General features: G+C 38.8%; 1 pseudogene; it reads right to left on the bottom strand.

The window, feature by feature from the left end:
* Positions 1-11,337: 11,337 nt before the first annotated feature.
* Positions 11,338-12,210, bottom strand: LOC116535850 (annotated as a pseudogene).
* Positions 12,211-25,038: the final 12,828 nt, after the last annotated feature.

Here is a 25,038-nt window from a genome sequence, read left to right as displayed (position 1 = left end):
ATGGACTTTTGCTTGGTTTGTGCAAAAGCAGCTGCATTTCCCCTTATCTTTGCAATAACAGTCCTCAGAAGGGCAGGCCAGTACTTCGGTCTTCCATTCTTTGCAGTAAATGTCACAACATGTCACCAGGTATTGTTTTGTTTAGGACAGTTTCATAATTAATGGAGCCCTCTGCTCTTGTTTAAATGACTTTTGTTTTGTTTTAATGAGCGCTTTGGGGCATCATCCCAGCCCCCTACCTTCTCTTATCTTTTTTCTTTAATGCCCGTGTTTAAACCGAGAGAGTTGCCTCTTTTGTTCCTAGCTAGAAAACAGTTATTAGAGATGAGGAAGGGAGCAAGCATTACTGGGCTTTCTCACTCTGAAGCTCTCTTGGGTTGTACGCCTGTGGCATTGCGTTGTGACCAGATCTGCAGCTTATTTAGCACCAGAAGTTTCTGCCACCCAAATCCCTGGGGAAGCATGAAGTCTCCTGGGCAAAGACGGTACCCAGGGTTGATCAGCCCTGACTACACCCCTGAGGTGGGATTAGAAAGTGGCCCCTTTGCTCCACAACCCGGGGTTCTGCTTTGTAGGCTCGGGGCTTGCTTTGTTATATTGGCCACATGATTCCCAGGCAGCCTCTGCACTTCCAGTTCTGCTATCAGAAGGTATCAAGGGCTCCCGAGCCAAATCTAGCTAAACTTGGAAGTGTAGACTGGTAGATCTTACTAGATATAGTAAGAGGGAATCTAAAAGACTCCTGCCAACCTGAGCTTGATGTCAGGGATGTGGGAGAGCACATATTGGATCAGAGTTTCTTACACCTTGCACAGCATGGCCAGCCTGCGGCTCTGGGCTTTGTTTCCCCTCCCTGGACTTTCTTACTTCCCGTGCCTTGCACTGGTCCTGCTCTGCCAATTTCTGCTCCATCACAGTGGTTTCACCTCTCAAAAGGCAAGTTTGCTCCAACCCTCCAATGTTCCTGATAGCTCTGCTCCCCAGAGGGATGAATACCTTTCTCTCCAGGATATCTCATTTCTTTTTTTTTTTTTTTAATTTATTTATTGCATTTTAGGTTTGGGGGTACATGTGAAGAACATGCAAGATTGTTGCATAGGTACACACATGGCAGTGTGATTTGCTGCCTTCCTCCCCTTCACCCATATCTGGCATTTCTCCCCATGCTATCTCTCCCCGACTCCCCTCCCCCCACTGTCCCTCATCTATTTTCCCCCAACAGACCCCAGTGTGTGATGCTCCCCTCCCTGTGTCCATGTGTTCTCATTGTTCAACACCCACCTATGAGTGAGAACATGCGGGGTTTGATTTTCTGTTCTTGTGTCAGTTTGCTGAGAATGATGGTTTCCAGGTTCATCCATGTCCCTACAAAGGACACAAACTCATCGTTTTTGATGGCTGCATAATATTCCACGGTGTATATGTGCCACATTTTCCCTGTCCAGTCTATCATCGATGGACATTTGGGTTGCTTCCAAGACTTTGCTATTGTAAACAGTGCTGCAATGAACATTCGTGTGCACGTGTCCTTATAGTAGAACGATTTGTAATCCTTTGGATATATACCCAGTAATGGGATTGCTGGGTCAAATGGAATTTACATTTCTAGGTCCTTGAGGAATCGCCACAATGTCTTCCACAATGGTTGAACTAATTTTCACTCCCACCAACAGTGCAAAAGTGTTCCTATTTCTCCACATCCTTTCCAGCATCTGTTGTCTCTAGATGTTTTAACGATCGCCATTCTAACTGGCGTGAGAGGTATCTCAATGTTGTTTTGATTTGCATTTCTCTGATGACCAGTGATGGTGAGCATTTTTTCATATGCTTGTTGGCCTCATGTATGTCTTCTTTTGTAAAGTGTCTGTTCATATCCTTTGCCCACTTTTGAATGGGCTTGTTTTTTTCTTGTAAATCTGTTTTAGTTCTTTGTATATTCTGGATATCAGCCCTTTGTCAGATAGGTAGACTGCAAAAATTTTTTCTCATTCTGTTGCTTGCTGATTGACTTTAATGACTTTCTTTTGCCATGCAGAAGCTGTGGAGTTTTATTAGGTTCCGTTTGTCTATTTTGGCTTTTGTTGCCAATGCTTTTGGTGTTTTGGTCATGAAGTCCTTGCCTATGCCTATGTCCTTAATGGTTTTGCCTAGATTTTCTTCTAGGGTTTTTATGGTGTTAGGTCTTATGTTTAAGTCTTTAATCCATCTGCAGCTAATTTTAGTGTAAAGTGTCAGGAAGGGGACCAGTTTCTGCCTTCTGCATATGGCTAGCCAGTTTTCCCAACACCATTTATTAAACAGGGAATCCTTTCCACATTGCTTGTTTTTGTCAGGTTTGTCAAAGATCAGATGGTTATAGATATGTTGTGTTGCCTCCGAGACCTCTGTTCTGTTCCATTGGTCTATATCTCTGTTTTGGTACCAGTACCATGCTGTTTTGATTACTGTAGCCTTGTAGTATAGTTTGAAGTCTGGTATATAGTATATAGCGTGATGCCTCCCGCTTTGTTCTTTTTGCTTAGAATTGACTTGGCTATGCGGGCTCTCTTTTGGTTCCATATGATATGAAGTTTAAGGTGGTTTTTTCCAGTTCTGTGAAGAAGGTCATTGATAGCTTGATGCAGATAGTGTTGAATCTGTAAATTACTTTGGGCAGTATGGCCATTTTCATGATATTGACTCTTCCTAACCATGAACATGGGATGTTTTTTCATCTGTTTGTGTCCTCTCTTATTTCATTGAGCAGTGGTTTGTAGTTCTCCTTGAAGAGGTCCTTTATGTTCTTTGTTAGTTGTAATGTTTCTTAGGAAGGAAAAAATTTGATTTCATCTTCTCTAATCTAACTCTTTCTGAAAGACGCATAGCTGAATCAGAATGATTCCAAGCATTTCCTCTCACTTTCTTAATAGAAAACTGTACCATAAAGACACACGCACATGAATGTTCATTGCAGCACTATTCACAATCACAAAGTCATGGAATCATGCTAAATGCTCGCCAGTGACAAATTGGATTTTAAAAACTGGTACATATATACTGTGAATACTGTGAAACCATAAAAAAGAATGAGATAATGTCTTTTGTGGGAATATGGAAGGAGCTGGAGACCATTATCTTTAACAAACTGAACCAGGAACAGAAAACCAAATACTGCATGTCCTCAGTTATGAGTTGGAGCTAAATGATAAGAACTGGCGAACACAAAGAGGGAAACAACAGACACTGGGATCTACTTGGAGGTGGAGCATGGGAGGAGGAGGAGGAAGAGCAATGATAACTATTGGGTACTGGACTTAATACCTGGGTGATGAAATCATCTATACAACAAACCTTCATGACACAAGTTCACCTATGTAACAAACCTTCGTGTGTATCCCCAAACCTACAATAAAAGTTAAAAAAAAAAAAAGAAAACTGAACCTATTAGAAAGATGGGTTTCATCACAGGCCCTCCGAGCTGCTTATTTGGCTCTGCTAACTCTCAGCCATGGCTTCTGATTCTTGTGTGGGGCGGAGACTTCCTGGCCGCTCCTGTCCCCACCTGGGAGGGAAGAAGCTGTTCAGAAATTGACATTGAAATGAAAAGTTAAAGTAAGGAAGATAGGGACAGAGCATCTTTTAAGTGGTGGTATAATTGTTGATTCTGTGTAGATTCCTATTGAAGCCTACCTTACTGAAAATAGCTTTATCTTATTTACCTTCCAACTATCTGCTTTTCCCAGTCAAACAGCAGGCATCCCAACAGAGCTGGGTTACCAAAGGCAGCTGTTTACTCGCCTTCCAGAGGACAGAACAAGGGGAAAGAAAGCTTATGTTCCAACATCAAAGACTGAGGCTTTGTTTACTGAGATAATAAGCTGCTCTCAAGCAGGGACTGAGTAATTTATTTGCCTGAATCTCTCCTCGAAAGCTAGGATAGCATCCAAAGCTTAGTAGATGCTCAGTAAGTAGTTTTTAATGGACTCATGCATAAATGTCAGGTACTTTTCATACTGTCAGTAACAGGCACCATTGAATGGCATCCTGCGAATATTAACTAAAAGAACATAATGGTGTCATTAGATAGGTACTTTTGTTGCCGTTTTAATTATAAAGAATCTGAAGAGGGTAAGCAACTTCCTGACCAGCACAAAGTAAGAGAATGGCTGAGCAGGGGTTTAAACTCTGGTCTGTCTTCATTTCCACATTCTGGTGGGTTTGTTGCATGTCACTGTGACAGCTGCTACATGATGTCACGTAGAGAGCTATGGAAACAAAGAGAGAGTTACTGCTTACTTTGTCAGGTAGAATTAGAGCAGACTTCACAGAGGAATTGTGATTTAAATAGCAAGGCATGTCTGCACAGTGGAGGACAGGGGAGCCTTCCAGTCAGACAGCACAGCACATGCAAAGGCACAGCATGACCAAGGAGAAGCAGGACTGTGCAGCCGGGACATGAGGAAGAGATTCAAAGTCAGGCAGGTAACAGGGTGGAGGAAGATTAATTCAGGGAGGTTGGCTTGAGCCAGAGTGTAGGGGAGATGTGATTCTATCTGATCAGGGCAGCTTCCAGAGAATTCTGGCGTAAGCTAGTGATATGGTTTGGCTGTGTCCCCACCCAAATCTCATCTTGAATTGTAGCTCCCATCATTCCTGCGTGTTGTGGGAGGGGCCCTGTGGGTGGTAATTGAATCATGGCAGTGAGTTTTTTTCCCATGCTGTTCTCGTGATAGTGAGTAAGTCTCATGAGATCTGGTGGCTTTATAAAGGGGTGTTCCCCTGCACAAGCCCTCTTGCCTGCTGCTATGTAAGACATGTTTCCTTCCTCTTCATAAGTTTGCTGAGGCTTCCCCAGCCCTGTGGAACTATGAATCAATTAAATCTCTTTATAAATTATTTAGTCTCAGGTATGTCTTCATCAGCAGCGTGAGAACAGACTAATACAGCTAGTTCCATGGCTGGAAACTCGTATGTCTTCCCAGAGTTTGTCAGTGGTGAAAATTTTCCTGGGAAGAGTTCTACTGGAAAGGAGACCTTTGCCCCTTTGCCAAGAGTGCAGCATGTGTTTGGCTCCTAGCAGTGTACATTATAGAGGAAAGTTTTAGTTCATTTCCCTTAAGGAACTTTTAAAAATGGAATCAATTGGACCCTAGTAAGGTCCTTGGGTTTCCTGCTATAAAACTTTTGCCTTTGAAGTTCTCTTGGTAGTAGCAATGGGTGATCTGTGTAATTGAATGGACCACTCTCTCATTTTTGTAGATTAAGGGAATACCATGAAGGGACTCTTTGGGATGCAGAGTCATAAACTTGACATTCTTTGTAACAGAACTGTATGCAAGGCATGCTGCTGGATCACGAGGCAATGGCTATGTTAAAGGGACTATCCCTGTGCCCGCTACATTGTCATTTGAATAGATCTACATTACGGTTTGGGACCACCGACCTCTGCTGTACATTTTCAAACTCGATGGCCATGGTGAGAAGTAGAGTTGGTTGCTATGAAATAGAACTTTACGTTGTGGGTAATGTATGTGTCCATAATATGTTAAAGCTAATTTAGAGATCCTCTTGGCCTAGCACTCATTTTGTAGAGGAAGAAATCAAGGCTCAGAGAGGTGAAGTTGTATGACCCTGGTCACACAGTAGCCCTTCCCTGTCCAATGCCATAGTCATTCATCATATGTTGCTATCAAGAACTTGAAATGAAGCCTGTCCTATTTGAATGTCTTTAGGTTTAAAATACACATGAGATTTCACTGACTTACTATAAATATAAATTAGTTCACTAGTATTTTTTTATATTGATTACATGTTGAAAAGATAATGTCTTGGATATATTAAGTTAAATAAAAAATATATATTCTAACATGTTTAAAAATTAGCAAATGATGTTGTACATATTCACAGGGTATATAGTGGTGTTTAGATACATATAATGTGTAGATGTATAGTGATCACATCAGGGCAATTAGCGTATCCATCATCTCAAATATTTATAATTTCTTTGTATTAGTGACATTCAATATCTTCTTTCTAGCTATTTGAAGCTATGTAGTATATTATTGTTAACTACAGTCATCCTACAATGATACAGAACACTAGAATTTGTGAATTCATATCTTTTAATAAATCTATTTCTATTCCTCCCTAAATAACACATTATTAACATTAATATCAACTATTTCTTTTTTTAATGTAACTATCAGAAAACTTAAAATGACACTGTGGCTTGTGTTCTATTTCTCTAGGACAGTGCTCTTTTAGAACTTGGAGTAGAAAACGGCTCTCCTGACTGATTCTGACCTGGAGTGGGTGACAGGGTATCAAGCAGGTCAGGGAAAGGCCAGAGAAAAGCAGTCCAGTTAGGAGGCTGGGGGTGGCCATGGTCATCTGAACAGGATCCCATTACTCTGTTGGTTGTCCCTCTCCTGCCTCCCCACAGCCCTTCTTTTTCTAATTCTCCAGTGCCCTGAAGCTTGTTTCCTCTTCCCATGATTCTAAAAGAATGCAGAGGAGTTTGTGGAAGGAAAAATTAGGCTGGTGATGGAAAACAGTTTTAATTGTTACTAAGCAGTCTGTGCCACTGCTAGTCCAGCTCCTTTCTGCGGCTCTTCTCGGCTCAAATTCTCCTAATGTAAAACAGGAATTCTTCATCCACTCATTCATTCGTCAAAGATTTAGCAGGCATTTACAGTTTCCCAGGCACTGTGCTGGGCTCTGGAGATACGATGGTGCTCACAGCAGACACAGTTTTACCACAGTTAGAGGAGAAAGATGCAGACAAACAGATCAGGTGTGGCTGGTGGCTTTCGGGTCACGCGGATGTTGGTGGCCTCAGAGGGGGCTGGCATTTCACCACCCTGACCAGGATGAAACTGCTGGTAGAATAAGAACCAACAGAAACCTGGAGTCTCATGGCATTCTGGACACTAAATAACTTTGTCTCATCTGGAGTGTTGATGCCTGTTGCTTACAATCAACTCAAATATCCTGTCCTCTAATATCAGGGACGAAGTCCCATTTAGCCACTGGCCTCCTGGACTAAAATCACCTTGTCTGGATTCATCACTACAAAAGCACACACTGGGTCTCCGTATTCCTTATTCCATGGAATGTCCCTACATGCTCCTCCCTGGGATGCCACTCCCTGCCCCTTGGTAGCCCTCCGCGTAGTATCTCAGGATTAGGACTGGGAGTATGTGGAGGTGAAATTTTTCTTTCCATGATGCTGCTCATAAGTCGTTGCTTTTTCCCCTCCCCAATAAAATTTTCCTTTGAAATTGAGAAATGTAATGTATATTAAGAAAGGTACAGAAAATATATGTGTGGTCTAAATAATAAGTGTTCTGTGAACCTAGTAAACTATGGCATGGGTCAAAAACTAGATTGTTGCCAGGCTGAAATATACCCTCTGTGCCTTGTGCCAGTCACATACCATCCCTGCCCATGGACAGAGCTCAGCATGCTGACATTTAGAATAACCCCAACCCTTTGTTTTCTTTATCATTTTATGACTTTTATATGCATCTCAAAATAATGTAGATGAAGTTAGCCTTTTTTGAGTTCTGAACAAATGTAATCACATTGTATGTGTCTTTTTATGTGTACCTCAGTGTCCTGTTTGACAGACTCACTCATGTGATTGCCTATTTCTGAGGCTTATCCATATTTATGATAATTGAGTATCTCTTATCCAAAATCCTTGGGGCCAGAAGTGTTTCAGATTTTGAGGTTTTTTTTTTTTTTTTTTTTTTTTTTTCAGGGCGTGGGGAGGGTTGGAATATTTGTATTACATGCCGGTGGAGCATCCCTAATCTGAAAATCCAAAAATCCAAAATGCTCCAATGAGCATGTCCTTTGAGCATTTTGTCAGTGCTCGAAAGGTCTCAGATTTTGGAGCACTTCAAGTTTCGAATTTTTGGATTGGGGTTCCTCCATGACTGTAACTTTTCTGCTCTCTTGAGAATCTGCCCTCCTGCCTTAGCCTGCTGACCTCTGGCTGCTTCAGCCTCATGGTCCTCACCTCCATCATAGGCGCTACCCCGTCCTAGATGATATTTCACAGTGTTATTGATGATGGCAGTCTTTTATTATGAAAAAGCTCAACCATATCCCAACTCTGTCAATGATCAATTTATGGCCAAATGTTGCCACTATACCCCATGCAGCCCTTCCCTCAATCATTTCAATGCAAATCCCAGTGATCATATTATTTCATTTATAAATATCTCAATATTTTTTCCAAAAGTTAAGGGCTCTTTTTAAAAACACATTCCAATATTATACATAGAATCAAATTTAAAAAGTAATTTGTTAATAAATTTTGAAAATCAAGCTACATTAAGATTTTTTAATTATATTTTAAAAAAATTGAATCAGAATCAAAATAAGATTCATAAATGCAATACAATGCTTTGTATTTCTCTTAAGTAGTTTTAATCTTAATTCTTATCTAAGTGTGTGCTCTCTCTCATTCTTTTCATCTTTCTACAATTTTAATCTCTCTTTGTCGATGTAATTTATTTCTTAGAGAAACAAGATCATTAGTGTTGAGAGTTCTTCACAGTTGGATTTTTCTGCTACTTAACTTGTTCTCTTCCCTGTGTTTTCTTTAAATTGGAGGTTGGATCTAGAGTTTTTTTTTCACAATTCAACTTGATTTTTGGCAAAAATTTTCCATGTACTTTGTTTTGCACTTTCATCAGCAAGTAAATGTTGTCTGAGATGCGAGCAGCAAATAAAAATCAGTGTCTAGAATGATCCATCGTCCGTCATTGCAGTCTATCACCATGGGTTGCAAAATGGCAACATTCTAATTCTACTATTCCTTCATTTGTCAGCTGAAATGCTTCATAAAGATACTTCCCTTTTTCAACCCTTGGGTTTCCCTGAAATAAATTCTTACAGGAAAGCAAGAATACATCTTTGAGTCTTTCCTTTTATTATTTTCAGTTTTCAAAATAAATGAGATAGTTCTGTAACAAATTCCAAAGGAGAATGAGGAGGTTTTTTCTTTTAATAACTTCATGAACTCATGGATAAGACATGTTTGAAATCTTTCCATCCATTGTGATTATTCTTAATCACTCCATCTATGACCAGTAGGCATCTTTTAAGTGGACTCCTTGAGCTCTTTAGGCCTTTCAATACAATCTTATTAGATATTCCAGCTTCTTTGGTTTCTAATATGACATCATATCGGTTCATCTAGAGGGATATTTAAGAGATCCCTGAGATTTTCTTTTTCTTTGCTTTCTTTTTTTTTTTTTTTTTTTTTTTTTGAGATGGAGTTTCGCTTTTGTTACCCAGGCTGGAGTGCAATGGCGCGATCTCGGCTCACCGCAACCTCCGTCTCCTGGGTTCAGGCAATTCTCCTGCCTCAGCCTCCTGAGTAGCTGGGATTACAGGCACGCGCCACCATGCCCAGCTAATTTTTTGTATTTTTAGTAGAGACGGGGTTTCACCATGTTGACCAGGATGGTCTCGTTCTCTTGACCTTGTGATCCACCCGCCTCGGCCTCCCAAAGTGCTGGGATTACAGGCTTGAGCCACCGCGCCCAGCCTGCTTTCTTTTGTTATGTGGGAGACTAGGTGCTAAAGATGCTCATTGCTACTGGGTTGGCTATTATTTTTAAGCCTTTTTGTTGGAGAGAGCCAGGACATAAAAATAAATCATGAGTTAATGTAGATCTTCATAAGTCAAATTCAGAAATATCTAGTTTTTACATAATATCATTGATCTTACATGTCTGTTTCTTTTCTCTTATGCCAAGCATTGTATTTTTCAATGACACTGATATAATTATTTATTTTCTTTCACACATAGTTCACATACAATGGACTCAGAATAACAACATAACTATTACCATCGAAGATATGATTATTAACATCAATTTTAAATTTTTCGAAGTTCTTTTTGTCCTCTGAGTATATCCCACTAAAGTTGCTTAGTAAAGTGTTGGGTTTTGTTTGTTTGTTTGGTTGGCTGGCTGGTATTTTTTTTGAGATGGAGTTTCATTCTCGTTGCCCAGGCTGGAGTACAGTGGCATGATCTTGGCTAACTTCAACCTCCACCTCCCGGGTTCAAGAAATTCTCCTGCCTCAACCTCCCGAGTGGCTGGGATTACAGGCACCGGCCACTATGCCCAACTACTTTCTGTATTTTTAGTAGAGACGAGGTTTTATCACAATGGCCAGGCTTGCCCTGAACTCCTGACCTCAGGTGATCCACCTACCTCGGCCTCCCAAAGTGCTGGGATTACAGGCATGAGCCACCGCACCCAGCCCTAGTGTACTGTATTTTAAAGTTATTTGAAACATGTTCTGTTATGTGGTTATGCAACTAACACAGTACAACCTTTGGGTCTATTGTTTTATTTTGCTTCTGACTGTAGAGATTTTTTATTGTTAATTTTTAAAATTATGCAAACTACTAATGTGTTTCAAAATCAGATCATAAGGTAGATCTGACAGAGACCTGTCTAAATATCCAGAGAAATTTAGCTTCTTTGTCCCCTTTCCCTGTTTCTTCCTTCCCCCAGAGAACCATTTTTTAAGCCTTTGCTTCATTCTTCTATTTTTTTATTTTAAGAAAATATAAATATGTATGTATTCTTTACTCTCTTCTTAGATAAACAGTATACTACACATATTTGCTACATCTTGCTTTTTTTACTTAACAATATATTATTTCAAGAATATTACATAAATGGCATCATATGACATGCAACCTTATGGGACTGCCTTTTCTCACTTAGAGTATTTCTCCAGAGATTCATCCAGGTCACTGAGTGTATCAATAGTTTTTGTTTGTTTGTTTGTAAGATTTTAATTTACAAATTAAAAACGCTTTTTAATATGTTTTACTTTTTCTGCTCTTTTTTTTCCCATTTATTTTATTGCATTTTAGGTTTTGGGGTACAGGTTAAGAACATGCAAAATTTTTGCATAGGTACACATGTGGCAGTGTGATTTGCTGCCTTCCTCCCCATCACCTACATCTGGCATTTCTCCCCTTGCTATCTCTCCCCAGCTCCCCACCCCCCACCATCCCTCCCCTATTTCCCCCCAACTGACCCCAGTGTGTAGTGCTCCCCTCCCTGTGTCCATGTGTTCTCATCGTTCAACATCCACCTGTGAGTGAGAACATGCGGTGTTTGATCTTCTGCTTTTCTGTCAGTTTGCTGAGAATGATGGTTTCCGGGTTCATCCAGGTCCCTACGAAGGACCCAAACTCATCGTTTTTGATGGCTGCATAATATTCCATGGTGTATATGTGCCACATAAGACCTAACACCATAAAAACCCTAGAAGAAAATCTAGGCAAAACCATTCAGGACATAGGTTTAGGCAAGGACTTCATGACCAAAACTTTTTCTGCTCTTTACATCACTCTTCCTTATCTTTATCTTTCTCCGTGTCCTCTTTCCTGTCCTTTTTGTTCTCTTCTTTCTCCTGCCCTTCTTTCTTTTCTGCATCCCAGTTGGCAATCTTGTTGTTGATGAGGTTGTGCAGGGTGACCACAGAACAGATCAACGAAGCCAAGTACACTACCCTCATCTGGTCGTTGGTCTTCAGATAAAAGACTTTGACAAACTCCCGCAGGCTGACGTCTGGCACAGGTTGATGACGTCCTGCAGCTGGTAGATGATCCGGTGGTTGATGGGCAGCTTGCCTGAGGCTACTTTTTTCCAAGTAGCTCCTGATATCCAGAAGTTTGGAGTTCAGTTCCTTCAAACCATGGACCTGATTTGTGATCTGCTGGGACAGATTGCCTGCCATCGTGTCTTTAGTGTCTCGTAACAAGTGTCCAACTCCAACTTTCTCAGCTCCAATTTCACTGGTCACGTGTTCAAATGTTTTCGAGGTTGGTGTTCTGTCATTATGGACTTCTTCCACTGAAACGTACGCTTCTGTGGGCAGCCCTAGGTCCTTTGGCTTCATGTCAGTGATGACCAGTACGGACTTAGGACAATATCTTTTCCATGAGTTCGTTGATGGTAATGTCATCCTTGTGTAGTTTAGGGCCTGTGTGGTACCAGCCCACTATTCTTTCTCTGGCATTGACTTTCTTGAACCTTCCATACATGTTTTCCAAATAATCATGGTCTAAAAACCACACAGAATCGTCTTTGTCATCTTCATCAAAAGGAACTGCAAAGCTGTGCAATACATCAAGCACTTTCTTTTGTCATGACCCCAAAAGCACACCAACAACGCACTTCTCGTTTCCAACCTTTCTGCTTTGGTTGAAATGAACCCACACTGAGAAGCACCAGGGTGTGGACCACCACTGTCTGCACTGCCAGTGGTCACATCATGTCACCCCTTGCTCGCCAGGCCTGGCTCCTTGCCACCTGCAAACATTGGCAGTGGTAGAAATTCCTGGGGTGCCTTCAGGCCCAGCTCAGTTTTTTGTTTTATGTTTTTTGTTTTTTTGTAAAGATGAAGTCTTGCTGTGTCACCAGGTTGGAGTGCAGTGGTGCAATCTCATCTCATTGCAACCTCTGCCTCCCAGGTTCAAACAATTCTCTTGCCTCAGCTTCCTGAGTAGCTGGAACTATACCGCCATGACTAACTAATTGCTAATTTATTTTATGTTTTAGTAGAGATGAGGTTTCACCATGTTGCCCAGGCTGATCAACTCCTAAGCTCAGGCAATCTGCCTGCCTATCATCCTTCCAAAGTGCTAGGATTATAGGTGTGAACTGCCACACCTTCTGCAGTTAGTTCTTTTTTGATTGCTAAGTGGTATTCCATGGTATATATGGATGTACCACAGTTTATTTAACCTCTCACCTGTTTAAGGGTACCTGCATTGCTCTAGTTTGGGATGATTACAAATAAAACTGCTATATGTTTATGTATAGGTTTATATAAACAGAAGTCCTTGTTTCTCTGGGTAAATGCCTACAAGTATAATTGTTGAGTTGTATGATAACTGTGTGTTTAGTTTTTAAAGAACCTTCCAAACTGTTTTCCAGAATAGTTGTAGCATTTTAGATTTTCACCAGCAATAAATGAACTATCCAGTTTTTCTGCATTCTTGCCAGCATCGAATGTCACTATTTTGTATTTAAGACATTCTGATAAGTGTAGTGATATCTTATTATAGTTTTAATTTGCCTTTCCCTAATGAGTAATGAGGCCAAGTATCTTTTATGTACTTATTTGCAATCTGTATATCCTCTTTGGTGCAATGTCTTTTTTCATTTTTTAGACTATTTTTTTTTTCTATTGAGTTTCAAGAGTTCTTTATAGATATTAGATACTAATCTTTCATGAGATATGTTGTTTGCAAAAATTTTCTGCAACTCTGTAGTTTGCCTTTATCCTCTTGAAAGGGTCTTTCATAGAGCAAATTTTAAAATTTTTGGTAAAGTCTAATGTATTAATTTTTCCTTTTATGATTCATGCTTAGGCTCAAATCTAAGAATTTTTTGCCTGGCTCTAAATCCTGAAAATTTTCTCCTATGTTTTCTACTAAAAGGTGTTAAAGTTTTACATTTAAGTCTGTGGCCCATTGAGATTTTTTTAGTCAAAGGTGTGAGATGAGTTATTCTTCTGGTCCTGGGTTTTCTAGCTAGTCTGCCTTCTCCTCTCTATCTTTCAGAGTATCTCCTATGTCTATTTTGTGTATATTGTCCAGGATTTTCAGTTGTGCCACCTCCTTTTGCCTTGATAATTTGTGATAAGAGTTCTGCTGTTACTTGAATTGTTTTCTCTCTGTAGGTAAAGTATTCTTTCTCTCACTGCTTTCAATGTATTTTCTTTGTCTTTTGTTTCCAGAAGTTTGAGTATAATATGTCTAGATGTAAATTTTGAGAGGTTTGTTTAGCTAAAAATTGCTCAACTTCTTAAATCTGTAGGGTTATGTCTTTTGGAAACCTTGGGAAGTTTTCAGTCATTGTTTCTTCAAGTAATTTTTCAGCCTCTCCCTCTTTCAGCTCCCCTCTGGGACACAGGTGACACAGATGTTAGGTCTTTTGTTAGAATCCCGTAGGTCCCCAAGGCTCAGATTTGGTGATTTCTGTTGTTCTACCTTTAATTTCGTGAATTTTCTTTGCCCCCTCTATTTTGCTATTGAGCCCATCCTATATGGTTTTTAAAATTTCAGCTACTGAATTTTTAGTTCTAACATTTCCATTTGCTTTCTCCTTATATCTAGTTACTTGCTGAGACTTGCTGTTCTTTGTTGAGATTCTATTTCTTCACTCGTTTCAAGCTAGTTTGTAGTTCTCCTTGAAGCCTCTCTATGGGAGCCAAGTGAAAGTCATTGGAACATTACCATCTCTGTCATCTTTATGTTAGTATCTGTTAATTATCGCTTTTATTTGGTCTTGGATCATCCCAGTTCTTGGTATGATGTGTGATTTGCAATTGAAAATGGGATATTTCTGTATTGTTTTATGAGACTACCTTTTAAAAATACTTCTGGGTTAGCTAGCTCTCTCTGACACCACTCTGGTAAGGAATAATGGGGTCCTTGTCTTTTTATGGTCGGGTGGCGGGAGAAGTATAAGTTAACCACTCAGTCTTCTTTGACATCCAAGCAGTGGGTGCTTCTCCTTACTCCTGGGGTTAAAAAGGGAGTTTTGTCTCCCCACTAGGTCTACACTGGTAATTTCCTACAGTGGGCTAGGAAGAAAAACTGTCTATTTGGGTGAAGTGAGTGGCAGTGACATATGGGGACACATATCAGATATTGGATGTGACATATGAGGACAATATTAGATATTGTATGTTTTTCAGACCTATTTTATTCAACAAAATGAGTGTTCAACAACTCAACTAAAGGTAGCCCTTATCTTGATCTAATTTCCTGTACTAACATATTTTAACTCTCTTGATGTTAAAGGACATTGATAACTAACAAAATTTTATCAATCTCTTCACACACATGCAAAACATTTACTTGTCCCAACACAATTGAGTTATTTGTATGCAGTGACAAAGTAGGTCTACTAGAAGTCACACTTTATGTTAACATGGATTTTAATAAAGACAGTCCTAGGCGGGTGGATCATGAGGTCAAGAGATCGAGACCATCCTGGTCAACACGGTGAAACCCCGTCTCTACTAAAATTAGCTGGGCATGGTAGCGCGTGCCTGTAATCCCAGCTACTCGGGAGGCTAAGGCAGGAGAATTGCCTGAACCCAGGAGGCGGAGGTTGCGGTGAGCCGAGATAGCGCCATTGCACTCCAGCCTGGGTAACAAGAGCGAAACTCCGTCTCAAAAAAAAAAAAAAAAAAAAGACAGTGACTTGAGTGTCTAGTTAATTCCTGGTCCTTATTTCTTGAAGTTGCATATTAGCTGATATTTGGCAAAAATGTAAACCCCCAATTGGATTCGAAAGAAAAGTTTGTTTTTCTCTAGTATTTGATTCCGAAGGCAGGCGAGACATAAATTACTTAGATTATGCAAATTAATGTCAAACAAAAATGAAGATTTAGTCATTATGAAAACTTGTTCTCTTTAAATTCTTTCTTTATTTCAAATAAGGCCAACTAGCTGCCTACAAATGAAAATGTCCCCACATACCTCCCAGTCATGTCAGGGGCTGACTTTCAAACACAGAAGCACCATCCTACCTTAATTCTCCAATTAGGCAGGACAAAAGCAGGGAAACAAATTTGAAGCAAACAATGTTCAGACTCTGTGCAGAAACTAAAGTTACTCTCAATTTATTTATCCTTTTTGTGAAGAATCGTGACATTGTTCTAATCAACTATGGAGTTGAAATATAAGAATAAAACTCGGCTTGTAACTATATGTTAGCTTTCTTTATGGACTTTCCTAAGAATCAAAAGAACCGAATACAAAATAAAAAGTTAATAAGTAATTAAGAGAATGCTACTTATTAAAAAAAAATTTATAGTTTTAGCTGTTATGTATGAAAAAAGTCTTGCTAAATGGTAGAAAGCTATGGATTCAAATCTCAGCTCTGCTACTTGCTGGCCAATAAATGGACTGCACTTTGAAGCTTATCTGTGCTCCAATTTCATCACAATGTTTAAAGGGAAGCCTAAATATATTCTTTAAAAATCTCCACTGCTACCTCATGCTGCCCCCAGGTGATGAGGAATAGAGTTGTGCTCACCTGAGTTTGCATGATAGATAATCTGTAGAGATAAAAGAATGAGTGAGCTCTATTAGTTTTTTCTTTTTTAAAAAATTGAATCTCCAGGTAATTCTAAGTCTGCAGCCAGGTTAGAAAAGCACAGAGATAGATCATAAGCACTATAAGGGCAGGACTTTTGATTATGCAATTTACTGTTACATTGTTCATACCCAGAATGTTATCTGTCTGATAGGAGAGCTTAATTAATATTTATCAGGAGGACAAATCAATAAATGAATGTGTACTTGACTTTTTCTTTTTTGAGATGAAGTCTCGCACTGTCACCCGGGCTGGAGTGCAGTGGCGCAATCTTGGCTCACTGCAACCTCCGCCTCCCATGTTCAAGCCATTGTCCTGCCTCAGCCTCCCAAGTAGCTGGGATTACAGGTGCCCACTGACTTTATTAAAGAAGTAATACAAGCAATCCTCAAGTCAAACCCTGCTGTAATATCGTAGTTGTCATCAGTTGACTACTGACAATGTACCACGAGCGGATCCTAAAACTCTGGTTTAAAACCTTCCATTCTGTCTAGCATAAAATCTGAACTTTTTATCATAGTGTTTAAGGCACTGCATGATCTAGCCCCCACCAACCTGTCTCCCCTCATCCTCATCACTCTCCCTGTCTGGTCACAAAGGACTCTATTTACTTCTTGATCCCGTTAAGTTAGTTCTCACCCTAAGACCTTTGTTCTTGCTGCCCCCTCTCCCTGGATGACTCTTCTCTAGATTTCCACATGCCTGATTCTTCATTAGTGGAGTAGCAGCTCCAATATGCCATCACTCAGAGGCATCTTCCGTGGCTACCCTTTCCATTGTGCCTCCACCCTGGCAGCCACTCTGTCCTATGACCCTGTTGCAATTTCCTCCTAGTAGCTAACAATCAGAAACCCCTTTTTATTTATTTATTTTTAAATATTTTATGTCTTCTCAATCCCACTAGAATTTGAGTAATGTGAAAACAGAAACCTCGTCTTTTTGTTAATTTTTTTCATGCAGTGTATCCAGTACTCAGGACAATGCCCAATACGAACGGAAACTTATTGATGAATGCATACAAGGATAAAAGAAAGTCGTATTTGCTATTTATTATTATTTATTATTTGTTTACCCTTAGGAAAGTCACATATCTCCTGGAGTAATATGTATAATCTGCCTACAACGTCGTCTGGCACCTAGCAGGTGCTCAGATGATGTTGGTTTGCCTTTATTGTCCTGCCTGATCTTAAAGGAAAATGCTTCAAAGCATATTGCATAAGATTTTCAAAAAACAGCAGTTGAACATAGATTTTTATTTATCTTTTGTAAATATATAGGAGTGGAATTGCTGGGTAAAGTTACTTGTGTTTAATTTTCAAGAAATTGCCAAACAATTCTCTAACATGATGGTGTCATTGTATACTCTCATCAGCCATGGATAGGGTTCCAGTGACTTGATATTCTCACCGGCATTAGCAGTGTCCATCTTTTTAATCTTAGTCATTTAAGTGAGCATAAAAAATGGTCGGGCGTGGTAACTTATGCCTGTTATTTCACACTTTGGGAGGAAAAGGTGGGTGGATGACCTGAGGTCAGGAGTTTTAGACCAGCCTGACCAATGTGGTGAAACTCCGTCTCTACTAAAAATACAAAAATTAGCCAGGCGTGGTGGTGACTGCCTGTAATCCCAGCTGCTGGGGAAGCTGAGGCAGGAGAATTGCTTGAACCTGGGAGGCAGAGGTTGCAGTGAGCCGAGATTGTACCACTGCACTCCAGTCTAGGCAACAAAGTAAAACTCTGTCTCAAAAATAAATACATAAATATGCAATGATATATTATCACTATTCTAGACTAATGACACTGAGCATTCTTCTGTGCTTATGGCTATTCATTAGATCTGCTCTTGTGAAGTATCTTTTCACATTTTTTTGTCATTTTTAATGTGTGTTCTGTGTGTTGATTTTGGGATTTCTTTATTTATTTTCTGTACAATCACTTTGTCAAATGTATTTGCCAATACATTTCAATGCTTACACTACATTGACAATGACTTTTCATTTTCTTAATGATGTGTTTGATGAATTCTTCATTTTCATGATGTCTAACTTGCCAGCTTTTATGTTTAGTACTTCTTATCTTAAGATTATGGAAAATTTTTGATGTTAAGAATATAGGGAAATATATTAAGAATATAAGAAATCGTTGCCCATCCTAAGGTTGTGAAGCTATTTTCCTATATTCTCTTTATTCTGGAAGCTTTTCGGTTTTACTTTCTTATTGCAGATTAATTTTATTGCATGTGACTTTATGCAGGAATTTCAAGTCTTTTCTTTCATATGTTTATCAAGTTGCTTATTCAAATTTTATAGAAAGGTTATTACAGCTTTTTAAAAAATAATAGGCTGAAAAAGAAACTGCCTTAACATCCATCAACAGAAAAATGGAAGAACACATTATACAGGCTGGAAGTGGTGGCTCACGCCTGTATTTCCAGCAGTTTGGGAGGCCAAGCCAGGAGGATGACTGGAGCCCAGGAGTTTGAGACCAGCCTGGGCAACATATGGAGACCCTGTCTCTACAAAAAATGAGGTTGAAGGATCCCTTGAGCCCAGGAGTTGGAGGCTGAAATGAGCCGTGATCATGCCATTTATAAAAGTATCTTGTGTCTTGATTGGGGTATGATAACACAGGTATAACATTTATCAAATCTCATCAGATTATACAATAAAGAGCTGTGCATTTCACTGTGTGTATATTTTACCTCAAAAATATCTAGCAGCTGATAGTGACAGAGAGATGATAAGCACAGTCTGCATGTAAGGGAAAACTTTAAATATTTCAGTAACTCAAGCTTGTCCCATAATGATGAACTTAAGAAATCAAGAAATGGTTAATTTTTTCTCAGAATCTTCTTTTAATAATTCAGGACATTGGTTGGGTGCGGTGGCTCATGCCTATAATTCCACTTTGGGAGGCCGAGGTAGGCAAATCACAAGGTCAGGTGTTTGAGACCAGCCTGGATAACATGGTGAAATCCCGTATCTACTACATATATACAAAATTATCTGGCGTGGTGGTGGGCACCCGTAATCTCAGCTACTCAGGAGGCTGAGCCAGGGGAATTACTTGAATGCAGAAGTCAGAGATTTCAGTGAGCCGAGGCTGCACCACTGCACTCCAGCCCCGGGCGAGAGTGTGAGGCTCCTTTAAAAAAAAAAAGAAAAAAAATCAGGACATCTACTTAAATATATTTTGAATGTAAAACTAATATTAAAGAAGTTTTTATATTTAAAGCAGCATATTTTACTTAGAATGATTTACATATAAGAAACCTCTAATAACTGACAATGTGTGATGTGTTTATGTAAAGACATAAATTCTCAAAACAGATGCACATATGTACATGTGTCTGTCTCAGGATCATACAACAAAGCCACAAAAAACTATGTAATTGTGCTGTAAAAGATTGATGTGCTTTCTTGGGCTTCATAGTCTTTTTTTTTTTTCTAATTACATAGAAATATACATCCAAAACCCCAGCTAGAGTTGCACATCGATAACAAAATACTCATGAAGCATAAATTTATAACTGCTTTGGGATTTTTCAGAACAATCCTTTTGAGCTTCTCAGGCTCTGACAGAGGAAGCGTACAATCAGCAAGCCCTGCTTCTGCCCTAGACCAGTCAGCAGAATCCTAAGCAACTCTATTTTATGCTCCCTGATTCCTTCCACACCTTGCTATTGAAGCTCAGACCTGCTTATGTATTTATTACCCATGACAGTCTCGCATTTCTATCAGCATTCACTGGGGCTACCAGGAGGAGAAATAGTGTTGCTCTTTGCTGTTGGAGGGATACATAGTTTCCAGAGAACCTGTCAAACCACCTTCTTCTGGGTCATGAATAAGATTCAGAGTACTGGCATACTCCCCAGTGTTTTATCAGAAATGAGTTACCATACTACAGAGAATTTGGGAAGCCTACTGTGTTATTGGGAAACACTTATTTACTCCTCTGTTTCTGTGTGAGAAGTTTCCACTTGTGTAGCTCTGCTGGGCTTGCTCAGCCATCACTGACCCTCATGAGGAGTGCCTTTTCTTTTTTATTTTTTTCTATTTCAATAGGTGTTTGAGAAACACCTTTAGGCAGTGTTTGGTTACATGAATAAGTTCTTTAGTAGTAATTTCTGAGATTTGGGTACACTCATCACCTGAGCAGTGTACACTGTACCCAATATGTAGTCTTTTATCCCTCACCCCCTTCCCACCCTTTCCCCTGAGTCCCCAAACTCCACTGTATCATTCTTATGCCTTTATATCCTCATACCTTAGCTTCCACATATGAGTGAGAACACAGGATGCTTGGTTTTCCATTCCTGAGTTCACTTAGAATAATGGTATCCAATTCTATCCAGGTTGCTGTAAATGCCATTATTTTGTTCCTTTTATGGCTGAGAAATATTCCATGGTGTGTGTGTGTGTATGTATGTGTGTGTTTATGTGTGTGTGTGTGTATATATATATAAAATATATTTATATAAATAAATATATATATATAAATGTCCATCAGAGTGGATAAAGAAAATGTAAGATATATTTATTTATATATATATATATATATATGTATATCTTAAGATACATATTATCTCTCTCTCTTACATTTTCTTTATCTTACGTTTTATGTATATACACATATATATGTATATATATACGTGTATACACATGTATACACTACGTATATACATGTATATACATGTATATGTATATATACTATGTATATATACATATATATCTTTTTCTATAAATACCTTATATATATATCTTAGATACATATATATATCTATATATTTCTATAAATATCTATATATATCTATAGATATTTCTATAAATATCTTATATATATATTTTAGATATATCTAATATATCTAAGATATATATATACCTTATATATATATCTTATATATATCTTAAGATATGTATATATATCTCTTACTTTTTTTTATTTACTCATTGACTGATGGACATTTGGGCTGATGAGGAGTGCCTTTCCTGATTGGTGAGCTGGAAGAATGAAATGGACATCACTCAAATCCTTCTCATCATCTCACAGTCATGTCACAAGCACTATTGAGCTGGATCTGTCACTGTGGAGTGGCCTGCAGTTTCAGGGAAATTTTTAATTCAGGAGAATTTTAGCAAGCCAATTTGCCCAAGGACTTAAGTCATAATTTTCATCTGATGTTTATGCTTATCTTTCAATCAGATCTGTAATCAAGTGGAAAGGAGAAGGTTGCCACTTTCAAAACAGAACTGTCTTGTCTAGGACTTGTGAACTGCCACTTTCTTATCTCTCTTACTTTGTAAACATGTGCATCTTCATGAATTTTAGTATATGAATACAGCTAATTGCAATTTCTAGAAAAGGAGGGATATTACATACTCCTGGTGGCCTGAAATTTTAGTATTGTCATAATATCTGTATTCTGAAAGCCTTCTGATTTGCATGTAATTTAAGTGCACAACTAGTTTCTCACTGAAATTTTGTATTAGTCATTTTCAACTCCTATTTAGTAGAAGTAGTCTCACATCCCATTAATTCTTTTGAATTATTTTCCTTGTGACTTTTCTAATGTTTATGTCTGTATTTTTTCTTATTATTGGTCATCTTCTGTAGACCAGACATTGTGGCTGATTAGTGTCTATGAGGAAGTCATCAAATACTAGAAGGAATATACACTAATATCATTCCCTTATTGATGCTGGAATATTTGAAATATCAAGAAAGAGGTATACACAAAAATCCCCCGGAGTACAGAGTCAGGAAATATCACTTTATGACTGTGGGTGTGACCTTCATAAGCTGAGTATCAACTTCATATGCTCAAAAAAAGAATTTTTAATCTTGATCTTGGATATGCATTTGGCTATGTAAAGGGTTACTTTAGAAATGTGTCAAGAAATGTGCAGATAATAAGTGAGCGCCTGTAGGTTCCAATGAAAGCCTCATACACTCTAAGACATTCTCCCATTAGGCACTCTATAGGTCAATCCACTGGATTAAGCCATTAAAAGGCCGCTATGTTTACCAAAAGCGGCAGCCCAGTTGACAACACAGTGGATTACCTTGGATTATCTATTCCTGGCATGGCAGAAAATAAAGCATGAGGGCATGCATGCTGGACAGTCAGGACTATAGAGAAGGCTCAGAACACTCTTCACTGGTATTGTTCTTTCAGGGGCTGAATGACCACCTGCCAAAGGTACTGGGGAGGACATAACTGTCCTTGGTAGAAAGTTGGTAAGAGTATGTATCTCTGAAGACCCTTTACACTCTGAAATTCTGCTATTCTTTGATAGGATGGTGCAAGTGAGAGCCCTTCCCTGATGTAATTGGGTGTTTAGAATTTCTTGTAAATTTTTGTTTGTTTGTTTGTTTTTGAGACAGGGTCTTGCCATGTTGTCTAGGCTGATCTAAAACTCCTGGGCTCAAGCAATCTTCCCACTTTGACCACTCAAATACTGGGAAAAGAGGAGTGAAACACCATGCTTGGCCACCTGTAGAATGATTGATGCTCATTTACATCCCTTTCCATAATCAATCTTGATTCAAAGGACAACCCAACAAAAATAGAAATCACCCCTGTACACTTACACCATTCTAAGTTGCGGAATCCCTACTTTTTTCCCAGGATATTCTTCTAGAATTCTGATTCACTTCTCCTGAATATTTCATACAGAATTGTTTTAATCTCCATTTCCTTGATTAGAGATCCTACATTCTATTTAATTCCTTTAATAAGCTCTTCATTGTATAATGACATAGTTGAGAAAAAGAAAATATTTAAAGAAAAATATAATAAAAATCGTGTATGCATCCCACGTACCTTAGCAAATAGAACAATATTGGTGAAGCCTCCTATTTCTTCTCTCCTGAATATACTTCGGTCTTTCCCCCACCCACCCACCGCTGTGTTAGCTACAACAAAATCTACTCCAAAAAGTCCCTTTTCTTTCCTTTGGCACACAGCTATACCGTATTTACCAACTTCCCTTGCGTGTAACTGAATTCTGGCCAATAGAATGGGAACAAAATGAGGTGCATAACTTCTTGATCTCACCCAGAAAAGCCTCCTAAGTAATCTTCCAAGCTTTTTCCTTACTTGGCTGCATAAAGAAGGTCCTGAAGTTCTCAAGGAGGGAGAACTACAAAGGACAATATTGGATCCCTGAATGACAATATGGAGCAGTTTCTTACCACCAACTTCACTGTACTGTGACATAAGTGAGAAAAAACTTGTATTGAGTTAGCCTACTCTGACTAATATGATAATGATTATTTCCATGCAATTCTTTAGACTTAGCACATAAAAAGGAATTCCTAATCAATACATAATTTGCTTATTTTCCAATTTAATGTAAGTGGTACCAAGTTGCATGTGTTCTTCAGCATTTCTTTTTTCATTTCTCATTGCTTATGAGATCCATCCATGGTACTACGTGTTGTTTTCTCTAGTTGAGAATTTCACTGCTGTGGAGTTCTCCATTGTATGAATATTACACAGTTTGTGTATTTATTTATTGATGACTGTTTAAATTCTTTTATTACTAGCATAAACAGTGCTATTCTGAACATTCTAAAAGAATACATACCTGGTGTATATGTGTGTGTGTGTGTGTATATATATATATGTATATACATGTGTGTATATATACATATATTCCTAATGTACCTAGTGAATTGGTTTTGCTTCATGAAACCATCTCAAAAAATCAGTGACAACACAGTCACCATTTATATAGCTCACGATTATGTGGGTTGGCATTTTGGCTTGAGCTCAAGCTCTGCCGGTTTGAGCTGGGCTTTTCATGCATCTATGTTCTCTGCCAGAAAATCTGGGGGCTGGCTGGCCGAAGATGGCTAAGCTGGGGTGGTTCATCTCTGTTCTACCTGGTCTCTCATCTGCCAGCAACTTGGCACAGGGCTTATACACAGGGTGGTGGGGTTCCAAGACCAGCAAGAACATAAACTATAAGGTCTCTTGAGGCCTAAGCTCAGAACTGACACAACACTTCTACTTTAGTTTCCTGGACAAAAATCAAGAGAGCTGCCCAGATTCACAGAATGGGAAAATAAACTGCACCCATTGATGGGAGAATTTTGAAAGCATTGCACTGATTTTTTGCAATACATCACATCCAAGATGTCATTTTTTTGGTTCTATAGTATGCATATGTTCAATATTACTATATTTTGCAGAATTAAAAATATTTTCCAAAAATGGTTGCATACATGTTTGCAAAAAAGCAGTGTTGAATACTGGTTAAGAGCAAGGACTCTGGAGGCCTACAGTCTTGCTAAAATCACAGCAATGTCATCTATGACTGTCACTTTCTTTTTCTTTTTGGCTGTTGTTTTTTTCCTTTTTAAACAATTTCAATAGTTTTGTAGGGACAGGTGGTTTTTTGTTATATGATAAGTTTTTTAGTGGTAATTATTGAGATTTTGGTACACCCATCACTCAAGCAGTATACACTTTACCCAATGTGTAGTCTTATCCCTCACCCCACCCTCCTCCCTTCCTCCCCTGTCCCCAAAATTCACTATATCATTCTTATACCTATGTGTCCTCATAGCTTAGCTCCTATTGATGAATGAGAACATATAATATTTGGTTATCCATTGCTGAATTACTTAAAATAATGATCTCCAACTCCATTCAGGTTGCTGTGAATGCCATTATTTCATTCCTTTTTATGGCTGAGTAGTATTTAATGGTGTATTTATAACCACAATTTGTTTATCCACTCACTGGTCAATGGCCATTTAGGCTGGTTCCATGTGTTTCTGTATGTTTGCAACTGCGAACTAGGTTGCTATAAACAAGCATGTGCAAGTATCTTTTTCATAAAATGATTTCTTTTCCTCAGGGTAGACACCCAGTAGTGGGATTGCTGGACCA

Source organism: Sapajus apella, unplaced genomic scaffold, assembly GCF_009761245.1.
Source record: "Sapajus apella isolate SASKATOON/1434 unplaced genomic scaffold, GSC_monkey_1.0 scaffold3, whole genome shotgun sequence".
NCBI lineage: Eukaryota > Metazoa > Chordata > Mammalia > Primates > Cebidae > Sapajus > Sapajus apella.
The sequence above is the reverse complement of the archived record's forward strand: the minus strand, read 5'-3'. Positions and strand labels throughout refer to the sequence as shown.